Here is a 12,579-nt window from a genome sequence, read left to right as displayed (position 1 = left end):
CAAATTAGAGGGTCTTAGAGAAGGAATTCGGCTAAAATCTCGCCAGCTCATTGCGTAGTAATGAGTCTCGTCCGTTTGCCCGTTTACAATCAAATTAGCCTACAATTTTGTCCAAATCCGGCAGTGCCCGAGCTACTTTCATTTCACATGTCTTATCTGGTCTCGATCGAGATTCAGATGATTTGAGCCAAAAATCGTCTGTCAACAAGTAATCAAAAATAGAAAAACACGAAAAGGGGTGCAACACGAGGACTTCCCAGGGGATCACCCATCCTAGTATTGCTCTCGCCCAAGCACGCTTAACTTCGGAGTTCTGATGGGATCCGGTGCATTAGTGCTCGTATGATCGCACCCGACATTGAGTGGGATGTTTATTCTTATATCCCTCGAGTACGTGTGGAGCGGGCGGCGATGTACAACACGCGGCACTGCTCTCGCCCAATCATAACCATGAAGTTAAGCGTTCTGGCTCGATGGCAGAGGTAGGATGGGTGACCTCCTTGGGAAGACCTCGTGTCGCGACCGTTTACGTAAATTATAGATAAAACAGTCAAAATAATTGTTTTTAATGAGTTGACCGTCTCCGGAGTAATCTGCGTCATACCCTTCCGCACAGAACCGGCTCACGACAACAAAAATCGATAAATGTTCCCAGAAAATAAAAAAAAAATAAGAAGAAGGAAATAACGAATGTAAAGCTATTATTATTCCTGGGAAACGATAAAATGGAACCAGAATCGAATTTCGAACTTCCTAAGCGGATTTCTCGAGGAAACGAAAGCTTAACAGAAGCGGTAAATCGCAAATTAAGAGGTCTTAGAGAAGGAATTCGGCTAAAATCTCGTCAGCTCATTGCGTAGTAATGAGTCTCGTCCGTTTGCCCGTTTACAATCAAATTAGCCTACAATTTTGTCCAAATCCGGCAGTGCCCGAGCTACTTTCATTTCACATGTCTTATCTGGTCTCGATCGAGATTCAGATGATTTGAGCCGAAAATCGTCTGTCAACAAGTAATCAAAAATAGAAAAACACGAAAAGGGGTGCAACACGAGGACTTCCTAGGGGGTCACCCATCCTAGTACTGCGCTTTTGCCCAAGCAAGCTTAACTTCGGAGTTCTGATGGGATCCGGTGCATTAGTGCTGGTATGATCGCACCCGACATTGAGTGGGATGTTTATCCTTATATCCCTCGAGTACGTGTGGAGCGGGCGGCGATGGACAACACGCGGCACTGCTCTCGCCCAATCATAACCATGAAGTTAAGCGTTCTGGCGCGATGGCAGAGGTAGGATGGGTGACCTCCTTGGGAAGACCTCGTGTCGCGACCGTTTACGTAAATTATGGATAAAACAGTCGAAATAATTGTTTTTAATGAGTTAACCGTCTCCAGAGTAATCTGCGTCATACCCTTCCGCACAGAACCGGCTCACGACAACAAAAATCGATAAATGTTCCCAGAAAATAGATTAAAAATAAGAAGAAGGAAATAACGAATGTAAAGCAATTATTATGCATGGGATACGATAAAATGGAACCAGAATCGAATTTCGAACTTCCTAAGCGAATTTCTCGAGAAAACGAAAGCTTAACAGAAGCGGTAAATTGCAAATTAGAGGGTCTTAGAGAAGGAATTCGGCTAAAATCTCGTCAGCTCATTGCGTAGTAATGAGTCTCGTCCGTTTGCCCGTTTACAATCAAATTAGCCTACAATTTTGTCCAAATCCGGCAGTGCCCGAGCTACTTTCATTTCACATGTCTAATCTGGTCCCGATCGAGATTCAGTTGATTTGAGCCGAAAATCGTCTGTCACAAGTAATCAGAAATAGAAAAACACGAAAAGGGGTGCAACACGAGGACTTCCAAGGGGATCACCCATCCTAGTATTGCTCTCGCCCAAGCACGCTTAACTTCGGAGTTCTGATGGGATCCGGTGCATTAGTGCTCGTTGATCGCACCCGACATTGAGTGGGATTTTTATTCTTATATCCCTCGAGTACGTGTGGAGCGGGCGGCGATGTACAACACGCAGCACTGCTCTCGCCCAATCATAACCATGAAGTTAAGCGTTCTGGCTCGATGGCAGAGGTAGGATGGGTGACCTCTTTGGGAAGACCTCGTGTCGCGACCGTTTACGTAAATTATAGATAAAACAGTCAAAATAATTGTTTTTAATGAGTTAACCGTCTCCGGAGTAATCTGCGTCATACCCTTCCGCACAGAACCGGCTCACGACAACAAAAATCGATAAATGTTCCCAGAAAATAGAAAAAAAAATAAGAAGAAGGAAATAACGAATGTAAAGCTATTATTTTTCCTGGGATACGATAAAATGGAACCAGAATCGAATTTCGAACTTCCTAAGCGGATTTCTCGAGGAAACGAAAGCTTAACAGAAGCGGTAAATCGCAAATTAGAGGGTCTTAGAGAAGGAATTCGGCTAAAATCTCGTCAGCTCATTGCGTAGTAATGAGTCTCGTCCGTTTGCCCGTTTACAATCAAATTAGCCTACAATTTTGTCCAAATCCGGCAGTGCCCGAGCTACTTTCATTTCACATGTCTTATCTGGTCCCGATCGAGATTCAGATGATTTGAGCCGAAAATCGTCTGTCAACAAGTAATCAAAAATAGAAAAACACGAAAAGGGGTGCAACACGAGGACTTCCCAGGGGGTCACCCATCCTAGTACTGCGCTCTCGCCCAAGCACGCTTAACTTCGGAGTTCTGATGGGATCCGGTGCATTAGTGCTGGTATGATCGCACCCGACATTGAGTGGGATGTTTATTCTTATATCCCTCGAGTACGTGTGGAGCGGGCGGCGATGGACAACACGCGGCACTGCTCTCGCCCAATCATAACCATGAAGTTAAGCGTTCTGGCGCGATGGCAGAGCTAGGATGGGTGACCTCCTTGGGAAGACCTCGTGTCGCGACCGTTTACGTAAATTATGGATAAAACAGTCGAAATAATTGTTTTTAATGAGTTAACCGTCTCCGGAGTAATCTGCGTCATACCCTTCCGCACAGAACCGGCTCACGACAACAAAAATCGATAAATGTTCCCAGAAAATAGAAAAAAAAATAAGAAGAAGGAAATAACGAATGTAAAGCTATTATTATGCTTGGGATACGATAAAATGGAACCAGAATCGAATTTCGAACTTCCTAAGCGGATTTCTCGAGGAAACGAAAGCTTAACAGAAGCGGTAAATCGCAAATTAGAAGGTCTTAGAGAAGGAATTCGGCTAAAATCTCGCCAGCTCATTGCGTAGTAATGAGTCTCGTCCGTTTGCCCGTTGACAATCAAATTAGCCTACAATTTTGTCCAAATCCGGCAGTGCCCGAGCTACTTTCATTTCACATGTCTTATCTGGTCTCGATCGAGATTCAGATGATTTGAGCCAAAAATCGTCTGTCAACAAGTAATCAAAAATAGAAAAACACGAAAAGGGGTGCAACACGAGGACTTCCCAGGGGGTCACCCATCCTAGTACTGCGCTTTCGCCCCAGCAAGCTTAACTTCGGAGTTATGATGGGATCCGGTGCATTAGTGCTGGTATGATCGCACCTGACATTGAGTGGGATGTTTATCCTTATATCCCTCGAGTACGTGTGGAGCGGGCGGCGATGTGCAACACGCGGCACTGCTCTCGCCCAATCATAACCATGAAGTTAAGCGTTCTGGCACGATGGCAGAGGTAGGATGGGTGACCTCCTTGGGAAGACCTCGTGTCGCGACAGTTTACGTAAATTACGGATAAAACAGTCGAAATAATTGTTTTTAATGAGTTAACCGTCTCCGGAGTAATCTGCATCATACCCTTCCGCACAGAACCGGCTCACGACAACAAAAATCGATAAATGTTCCCAGAAAATAGATTAAAAATAAGAAGAAGGAAATAACGAATGTAAAGCAATTATTATGCATGGGATATGATAAAATGGAACCAGAATCGAATTTCGAACTTCCTAAGCGGATTTCTCGAAGAAAAGAAAGCTTAACAGAAAGTGGTAAATCGCAAATTAGAAGGTCTTAGAGAAGGAATTCGGCTAAAATCTCGCCAGCTCATTGCGTAGTAATGAGTCTCGTCCGTTTGCCCGTTTACAATCAAATTAGCCTACAATTTTGTCCAAATCCGGCAGTGCCCGAGCTACTTTCATTTCACATGTCTTATCTGGTCCCGATCGAGATTCAGTTGATTTGAGCCGAAAATCGTCTGTCACAAGTAATCAGAAATAGAAAAACACGAAAAGGGGTGCAACACGAGGACTTCCAAGGGGATCACCCATCCTAGTATTGCTCTCGCCCAAGCACGCTTAACTTCGGAGTTCTGATGGGATCCGGTGCATTAGTGCTCGTTGATCGCACCCGACATTGAGTGGGATGTTTATTCTTATATCCCTCGAGTACGTGTGGAGCGGGCGGCGATGTACAACACGCAGCACTGCTCTCGCCCAATCATAACCATGAAGTTAAGCGTTCTGGCTCGATGGCAGAGGTAGGATGGGTGACCTCTTTGGGAAGACCTCGTGTCGCGACCGTTTACGTAAATTATAGATAAAACAGTCAAAATAATTGTTTTTAATGAGTTGACCGTCTCCGGAGTAATCTGCGTCATACTCTTCCGCACAGAACCGGCTCACGACAACAAAAATCGATAAATGTTCCCAGAAAATAAAAAAAAAATAAGAAGAAGAAAATAACGAATGTAAAGCTATTATTATGCCTGGGATACGATAAAATGGAACCAGAATCGAATTTCGAACTTCCTAAGCGGATTTCTCGAGGAAACGAAAGCTTAACAGAAGCGGTAAATCGCAAATTAGAGGGTCTTAGAGAAGGAATTCGGCTAAAATCTCGTCAGCTCATTGCGTAGTAATGAGTCTCGTCCGTTTGCCCGTTTACAATCAAATTAGCCTACAATTTTGTCCAAATCCGGCAGTGCCCGAGCTACTTTCATTTCACATGTCTTATCTGGTCCCGATCGAGATTCAGATGATTTGAGCCGAAAATCGTCTGTCAACAAGTAATCAAAAATAGAAAAACACGAAAAGGGGTGCAACACGAGGACTTCCCAGGGGGTCACCCATCCTAGTACTGCGCTCTCGCCCAAGCACGCTTAACTTCGGAGTTCTGATGGGATCCGGTGCATTAGTGCTGGTATGATCGCACCCGACATTGAGTGGGATGTTTATTCTTATATCCCTCGAGTACGTGTGGAGCGGGCGGCGATGGACAACACGCGGCACTGCTCTCGCCCAATCATAACCATGAAGTTAAGCGTTCTGGCGCGATGGCAGAGCTAGGATGGGTGACCTCCTTGGGAAGACCTCGTGTCGCGACCGTTTACGTAAATTATGGATAAAACAGTCGAAATAATTGTTTTTAATGAGTTAACCGTCTCCGGAGTAATCTGCGTCATACCCTTCCGCAAAGAACCGGCTCACGACAACAAAAATCGATAAATGTTCCCAGAAAATAAAAAACAAAATAAGAAGAAGGAAATAACGAATGTAAAGCTATTATTATTCTTAGGATACGATAAAATGGAACCAGAATCGAATTTCGAACTTCCTAAGCGGATTTCTCGAGGAAACGAAAGCTAAACAGAAGCGGTAAATCGCAAATTAGAGGGTCTTAGAGAAGGAATTCGGCTAAAATCTCGTCAGCTTATTGCGTAGTAATGAGCCTCGTCCGTTTGCCCGTTTACAATCAAATTAGGTACAATTTTGTCCAAATCCGGCAGTGCCCGAGCGACGTTGATTTCACATGTCTTATCTGGTCCCGATCGAGATTCAGTTGATTTGAGCCGAAAATCGTCTGTCAACAAGTAATCAAAAATAGAAAAACACGAAAAAGGGTGCAACACGAGGACTTCCCAGGGGGTCACCCATCATACTACTACTCTCGCCAAAGCACGCTTAACTTCCAAGTTTTGATGGGATCCGGTGCATTAGTGCTCGTATGATCGCACCCATCATTTAGTGGGATGTTTATTCTTATATCCCTCGAGTACGGGTGGAGCAAGCGGCGATTAACAACACGCGGCACTGTTCTCTCCCAATCAGAACCATGAAGTTAAGCTTTCTGGCGCGATGGCAGAGCTAGGATGGGTGACCTCCCTGGGAAGACCTCGTGTCGCAACCGTTTACGTAAATTATGGATAAAACAGTCGAAATAATTTTTTTTAATGAGTTATTCGTCTCCGGAGTAATCTGCGTCGTACCCTTCCGCACAGAACCGGTTCACGACAACAAAAATCGATAAATGTTCCCAGAAAATAGAAAAAAAAATAAGAAGAAGGAAATAACGAATGTAAAGCAATTATTATGTTTGGGATACGATAAAATGGAACCGGAATCGAATTTCAAACTTCCTAAGCGGATTTCTCGAGGAAACGAAAGCTTAACAGAAGCGGTAAATCGCAAATTAGAGGGTCTTAGAGAAGGAATTCGGCTAAAATCTCGTCAGCTCATTGCGTAGTAATGAGTCTCGTCCGTTTGCCCGTTTACAATCAAATTAGCCTAAAATTTTGTCCAGATCCGGCAGTGCCCGAGCCACGTTGATTTCACATGTCTTATCTGGTCCCGATCGAGATTCAGATGATTTGAGCCGAAAATCGTCTGTCAACAAGTAATCAAAAATAGAAAAACACGAAAAGGGGTGCAACACGAGGACTTCCCAGAGGGTCACCCATCCTAGTACTGCGCTTTCGCCCAAGCACGCTTAACTTCGGAGTTCTGATGGGATCCTGTGCATTAGTGCTGGTATGATCGCACCCGACATTGAGTGGGATGTTTATTCTTATATCCCTCGAAGACGTGTGGAGCGGGCGGCGATGGACAACACGCGGCATTGCTCTCGCCCAATCATAACCATGAAGTTAAGCGTTCTGGCTCGATGGCAGAGGTAGGATGGGTGACCTCCCTGGGAAGACCTCGTGTCGCAACCGTTTACGTAAACTATGGATAAAACAGTCGAAATAATTGTTTTTAATGAGTTAACCGTCTCCGGAGTAATATGCGTCACACCCTTCCGCACAGAACCGGCTCACGACAACAAAAATCGATAAATGTTCCCAGAAAATAGAAAAAAAAATAAGAAGAAGGAAATAACGAATGTAAAGCTATTATTATGCTTGGGATACGATAAAATGGAACCAGAATCGAATTTCGAACTTCCTAAGCGGATTTCTCGAGGAAACGAAAGCTAAACAGAAGCGGTAAATCGCAAATTAGAGGGTCTTAGAGAAGGAATTCGGCTAAAATCTCGTCAGCTTATTGCGTAGTAATGAGCCTCGTCCGTTTGCCCGTTTACAATCAAATTAGGCTACAATTTTGTCCAAATCCGGCAGTGCCCGAGCGACGTTGATTTCACATGTCTTATCTGGTCACGATCGAGATTCAGATGATTTGAGCCGAAAATCGTCTGTCAACAAGTAATCAAAAATAGAAAAACACGAAAAAGGGTGCAACACGAGGACTTCCCAGTGGGTCACCCATCCTTATTCTTATATCCCTCGAAGACGTGTGGAGCGGGCGGCGATGGACAACACGCGGCACTGCTCTCGCCCAATCATAACCATGAAGTTAAGCGCTCTGGCGCGATGGCAGAGTTAGGATGGGTGACCTCCCTGGGAATACCTCGTGTCGCGACCGTTTACGTAAATTATGGATAAAACAGTCGAAATAATTGTTTTTAATGAGTTAACCGTCTCCGGAGTAATCTGCGTCATACCCTTCCGCACAGAACCGGCTCACGACAACAAAAATCGATAAATGTTCCCAGAAAATAGAAAAAAAAATAAGAAGAATGAAATAACGAATGTAAAGCTATTATTATGCCTGGGCTACGATAAAATAGAACCGGAATCGAATTTTGAACTTCCTAGGCGGATTTCTCGTGGAAACGAAAGCTGAACAGAAGCGGTAAATCGCAAATTAGAGGGTCTTAGAGAAGGAATTCGGCTAAAATCTCGTCAGCTCATTGCGTAGTAATGAGTCTCGTCCGTTTGCCCGTTTACAATCAAATTAGCCTACAATTTTGTCCAAATCCGGCAGTGCCCGAGCCACGTTGATTTCACATGTCTTATCTAGTCCCGATCGAGATTCAGATGATTTGAGCCGAAAATCGTCAGTCAACAAGTAATCAAAAATAGAAAAACACGAAAAGGGTGCAACACGAGGACTTCCCAGGGGGTCACCCATCCTAGTACTGCTCTCGCCCAAGCACCTTAACTTCGGAGTTCTGATGGGATCCGGTGCATTAGTGCTGGTATGATTGCACCCGACATTGAGTGGGATGTTTATTCTTATATCCCTCGAGTACGTGTGGAGCGGGCGGCGAAGGACAACACGCGGCACTACTCTCGCCCAATCATAACCATGAAGTTAAGCGTTCTAGCGCGATGGCAGAGCTAGGATGGGTGACCTACCCTGGGAAGACCTCGTGTCGCGATCGTTTACGTAAATTATGGATAAAACAGTCGAAATTATTGTTTTTAATGAGTTAACCGTCTCCGGAGTAATCTGCGTCATACCCTTCCGCACAGAACCGGCTCACGACAACAAAAATCGATAAATGTTCCCAGAAAATAGAAAAAAAAATAAGAAGAAGGAAATAACGAATGTAAAGCTATTATTATGCCTGGGCTACGATAAAATGGAACCGGAATCGAATTTCGAACTTCCTAGGCGGATTTCTCGAGGAAACGAAAGCTGAACAGAAGCGGTAAATCGCAAATTAGAGGGTCTTAGAGAAGGAATTCGGCTAAAATCTCGTCAGCTCATTGCGTAGTAATGAGTCTCGTCCGTTTGCCCGTTTACAATCAAATTAGCCTACAATTTTGTCCAAATCCGGCAGTGCCCGAGCTACGTTGCATTTCACATGTCTTATCTAGTCCCGATCGAGATTCAGATGATTTGAGCCGAAAATCGTCTGTCAACAAGTAATCAAAAATAGAAAAACACGAAAAGGGGTGCAACACGAGGACTTCCCAGGGGGTCACCCATCCTAGTACTGCTCTCGCCCAAGCACGCTTAACTTCGGAGTTCTGATGGGATCCGGTGCATTAGTGCTGGTATGATCGCACCCGACATTGAGTGGGATGTTTATTCTTATATCCCTCGAGTACGTGTGGAGCGGGCGGCGATGGACAACACGCGGCACTACTCTCGCCCAATCATAACCATGAAGTTAAGCGTTCTGGCGCGATGGCAGAGCTAGGATGGGTGACCTCCCTGGGAAGACCTCGTGTCGCGATCGTTTACGTAAATTATGGATAAAACAGTCGAAATTATTGTTTTTAATGAGTTAACCGTCTCCGGAGTAATCTGTGTCATACCCTTCCGCACAGAACCGGCTCACGACAACAAAAATCGATAAATGTTCCCAGAAAATAGAAAAAAAAATAAGAAGAAGGAAATAACGAATGTAAAGCTGTTATTATGCCTGGGATACGATAAAATGGAACCGAAATCGAATTTCGAACTTCCTAAGCGGATTTCTCGAGGAAACGAAAGCTTAACAGAAGCGGTAAATCGCAAATTAGAGGGTCTTAGAGAAGAAATTCGGCTAAAATCTCGCCAGCTCATTGCGTAGTAATGAGTCTCGTCCGCTTGCCCGTTTACAATCAAATTAGCCTACAATTTTGTCCAAATCCGGCAGTGCCCGAGCTACTTTCATTTCACATGTTTTATCTGGTCCCGATCGAGATTCAGATGATTTGAGCCGAAAGTCGTTTGTCAACAAGTAATCAAAAATAGAAAAACACGAAAAGGGGTGCAACACGAGGACTTCCAAGAATGTAAAGCTATTATTATTCCTGAGATACGATAAAATGGATCCGGAATCGAATTTCGAACTTCCTGAACTGATTTCTCGAGGAAACGGAACATTAACAGAAGCGGTAAATCGCAAATTAGAGAGTCTTAGAGAAGAAATTTAGCTAAAATCTCGCGAGCACTTTGCGGAGTAATGAGTCTCGTCCGTTTGCCCGTTTACAATAAAATTAGCCTACAATTTTGTCCAAATCAGGCAGTACCCGAGCTACAGTGATTTCACATGTCTTATTTGGTTACGATCGAGATTCAGATGATTTGAGCAGAAAATCGTCCGTCAACAAGTAATCAAAAATAGAAAAACACGAAAAGGGGTGCAACACGAGGACTTCCCGGGTGGTCACCGATCCTAGTACTGCGCTTTCGCCCAAGCACGCTTAACTTTGGAGTTCTGATGGGATCCGGTGCATTAGTGCTGGTATGATCGCACCCGACATTTAGTGGGATGTTTATTCTTTTATCCCTCGAGTACGTGTGGAGCGGGCAGCAATGGACAACACGCGGCACTGCTCTCGCCCAATCATAACCATGAAGTTAAGCGTTCTGGCGCGATGGCAGAGCTAGGATGGGTGACCTCCCCGGGAAGACCTCGTGTCGCGACCGTTTACGTAAATTATGGATAAAACAGTCGAAATAATTGTTTTTAATGAGTTAACCGTCTCCGAAGTAATTTGCGTCATACCCTTCCGCACAGAACCGGCTCACGACAACAAAAATCGATAAATGTTCCCAGAAAATAGAAAAAAAAATAAGAAGAAGGAAATAACGAATGTAAAGCTGTTATTATGCCTGGGATACGATAAAATGGAACCGAAATCGAATTTCAAACTTCCTAAGCGGATTTCTCGAGGAAACAAAAGCTTAACAGAAGCGTTAAATCGCAAATTAGAGGGTCTTAGAGAAGAAATTCGGCTAAAATCTCGTCAGCTCATTGCGTAGTAATGAGTCTCGTCCGCTTGCCCGTTTACAATCAAATTAGCCTACAATTTTGTCCAAATCCGGCAGTGCCCGAGCTACTTTCATTTCACATGTTTTATCGGGTCCCGATCGAGATTCAGATGATTTGAGCCGAAAATCTTCTGTCAACAAGTAATCAAAAATAGAAAAACACGAAAAGGGGTGCAACACGAGGACTTCCAAGAATGTAAAGCTATTATTATTCCTGGGATACGATAAAATGGATCCGGAATCGAATTTCGAACTTCCTGAACTAATTTCTCGAGGAAACGGAACATTAACAGAAGCGGTAAATCGCAAATTAGAGGGTCTTAGAGAAGAAATTTAGCAAAAATCTCGCGAGCACTTTGCGGAGTAATGAGTGTCGTCCGTTTGCCCGTTTACAATCAAATTAGCCTACAATTTTGTCCAAATCCGGCAGTGCCCGAGCTACTTTCATTTCACATGTCTTATCTGGTCCCGATCGAGATTCAGATGATTTGAGCCGAAAATCATCTGTCAACAAGTAATCAAAAATAGAAAAACACGAAAAGGGGTGCAACACGAGGACTTTCCAGGGTGTCACCCATCCTAGTACTGCTCTCGGCCAAGCACGCTTAACTTCGGAGTTCTGATGGGATCCGGTGCATTAGTGCTGGTATTATCGCATCCGACATTGAGTGGGATGTTTATTCTTATATCCCTCGAGTACGTGTGGAGCGGGCGGCGATGGACAACACGCGGCACTGCTCTCGCCCAATCATAACCACGAAGTTAAGCCTTCTAGCGCGATGACAGAGGTAGGATGGGTGACCTTCCCAAGAAGACCTCGTGCCGCGACCGTTTACGTAAATTATGGATAAAACAGTCGAAATTATTGTTTTTAATGAGTTAACCGTCTCCGGAGTATTCTGCGTCATACCCTTCCGCACTGGACCGGCTCACGACAACAAAAATCGATAAATGTTCCCAGAAAATAGAAAAAAAAATAAGAAGAAGGAAATAAAGAATGTAAAGCTGTTATTATGCCTGGGATACGATAAAATGGAACCGAAATCGAATTTCGAACTTCCTAAACGGATTTCTCGAGGAAACGAAAGCTTAACAGAAGTGGTAAATCGCAAATTAGAGGGTCTTAGAGAAGAAATTCGGCTAAAATCTCGTCAGCTCATTGCGTAGTAACTTTGCCCGTTTACAATCAAATTAGCCTACAATTTTGTCCAAATCCGGCAGTGCCCGAGCTACTTTCATTTCACCTGTCTTATCTGGTCCCGATCGAGATTCAGATGATTTGAGCCGAAAATCAGTCTGTCAACAAGTAATCAAAAATAGAAAAACACGAAAAAGGGTGCAACACGAGGACTTTCCCAGGGTGTCACCCATCCTAGTACTGCTCTCGCCCAAGCACGCTTAACTTCGGAGTTCTGATGGGATCCGGTGCATTAGTGCTGGTATGATCGCATCCGACATTGAGTGGGATGTTTATTCTTATATCCCTCGAGTACGTGTGGAGCGGGCGGCGATGGACAACACGCGGCACTGCTCTCGCCCAATCATAACCATGAAGTTAAGCGTTCTAGCGCGATGGCAGAGGTAGGATGGGTGACCTCCCCGGGAAGACCTCGTGCCGCGACCGTTTACGTAAATTATGGATAAAACAGTCGAAATTATTGTTTTTAATGAGTTAACCGTCTCCGGAGTAATCTGCGTCATACCCTTCCGCACAGAACCGGCTCACGACAACAAAAATCGATAAATGTTCCCAGAAAATAGAAAAAAAAATAAGAAGAAGGAAATAACGAATG

The 12,579-nt window shown here is 44.2% G+C and overlaps 14 non-coding genes across 14 annotated transcripts; all 14 read right to left on the bottom strand.

The window, feature by feature from the left end:
- Positions 1 to 235: 235 nt before the first annotated feature.
- Positions 236 to 354, bottom strand: LOC142515061 (5S ribosomal RNA). Its single transcript, XR_012810924.1, has one exon. It is a non-coding gene; the product is annotated as a 5S ribosomal RNA (ribosomal RNA).
- Positions 355 to 1,037: 683 nt separating this feature from the next.
- Positions 1,038 to 1,158, bottom strand: LOC142508023 (5S ribosomal RNA). Its single transcript, XR_012806257.1, has one exon. It is a non-coding gene; the product is annotated as a 5S ribosomal RNA (ribosomal RNA).
- Positions 1,159 to 1,840: 682 nt separating this feature from the next.
- Positions 1,841 to 1,958, bottom strand: LOC142508911 (5S ribosomal RNA). Its single transcript, XR_012807108.1, has one exon. It is a non-coding gene; the product is annotated as a 5S ribosomal RNA (ribosomal RNA).
- Positions 1,959 to 2,642: 684 nt separating this feature from the next.
- On the bottom strand, positions 2,643 to 2,763 carry LOC142513412 (5S ribosomal RNA). The gene has a single exon (XR_012809360.1). It is a non-coding gene; the product is annotated as a 5S ribosomal RNA (ribosomal RNA).
- A 684-nt stretch (positions 2,764 to 3,447) lies between these two features.
- Positions 3,448 to 3,568, bottom strand: LOC142510405 (5S ribosomal RNA). The gene has a single exon (XR_012808517.1). It is a non-coding gene; the product is annotated as a 5S ribosomal RNA (ribosomal RNA).
- A 683-nt stretch (positions 3,569 to 4,251) lies between these two features.
- Positions 4,252 to 4,369, bottom strand: LOC142508910 (5S ribosomal RNA). The gene has a single exon (XR_012807107.1). It is a non-coding gene; the product is annotated as a 5S ribosomal RNA (ribosomal RNA).
- A 683-nt stretch (positions 4,370 to 5,052) lies between these two features.
- Positions 5,053 to 5,173, bottom strand: LOC142513410 (5S ribosomal RNA). Its single transcript, XR_012809358.1, has one exon. It is a non-coding gene; the product is annotated as a 5S ribosomal RNA (ribosomal RNA).
- A 683-nt stretch (positions 5,174 to 5,856) lies between these two features.
- On the bottom strand, positions 5,857 to 5,975 carry LOC142507690 (5S ribosomal RNA). The gene has a single exon (XR_012805940.1). It is a non-coding gene; the product is annotated as a 5S ribosomal RNA (ribosomal RNA).
- A 684-nt stretch (positions 5,976 to 6,659) lies between these two features.
- Positions 6,660 to 6,780, bottom strand: LOC142516886 (5S ribosomal RNA). Its single transcript, XR_012812656.1, has one exon. It is a non-coding gene; the product is annotated as a 5S ribosomal RNA (ribosomal RNA).
- A 1,389-nt stretch (positions 6,781 to 8,169) lies between these two features.
- On the bottom strand, positions 8,170 to 8,287 carry LOC142513627 (5S ribosomal RNA). The gene has a single exon (XR_012809564.1). It is a non-coding gene; the product is annotated as a 5S ribosomal RNA (ribosomal RNA).
- A 686-nt stretch (positions 8,288 to 8,973) lies between these two features.
- On the bottom strand, positions 8,974 to 9,092 carry LOC142506547 (5S ribosomal RNA). The gene has a single exon (XR_012804836.1). It is a non-coding gene; the product is annotated as a 5S ribosomal RNA (ribosomal RNA).
- Positions 9,093 to 10,149: 1,057 nt separating this feature from the next.
- On the bottom strand, positions 10,150 to 10,270 carry LOC142508248 (5S ribosomal RNA). The gene has a single exon (XR_012806472.1). It is a non-coding gene; the product is annotated as a 5S ribosomal RNA (ribosomal RNA).
- A 1,057-nt stretch (positions 10,271 to 11,327) lies between these two features.
- On the bottom strand, positions 11,328 to 11,446 carry LOC142507673 (5S ribosomal RNA). Its single transcript, XR_012805924.1, has one exon. It is a non-coding gene; the product is annotated as a 5S ribosomal RNA (ribosomal RNA).
- Positions 11,447 to 12,119: 673 nt separating this feature from the next.
- Positions 12,120 to 12,239, bottom strand: LOC142515832 (5S ribosomal RNA). The gene has a single exon (XR_012811656.1). It is a non-coding gene; the product is annotated as a 5S ribosomal RNA (ribosomal RNA).
- Positions 12,240 to 12,579: the final 340 nt, after the last annotated feature.

The sequence above is a fragment of the Primulina tabacum genome, chromosome 10 (genome assembly GCF_025594145.1).
Source record: "Primulina tabacum isolate GXHZ01 chromosome 10, ASM2559414v2, whole genome shotgun sequence".
In the NCBI taxonomy this organism is placed as follows: domain Eukaryota; kingdom Viridiplantae; phylum Streptophyta; class Magnoliopsida; order Lamiales; family Gesneriaceae; genus Primulina; species Primulina tabacum.
Note: the sequence above shows the minus strand (reverse complement) of the source record. Positions and strands in the feature narration are given on the sequence as shown.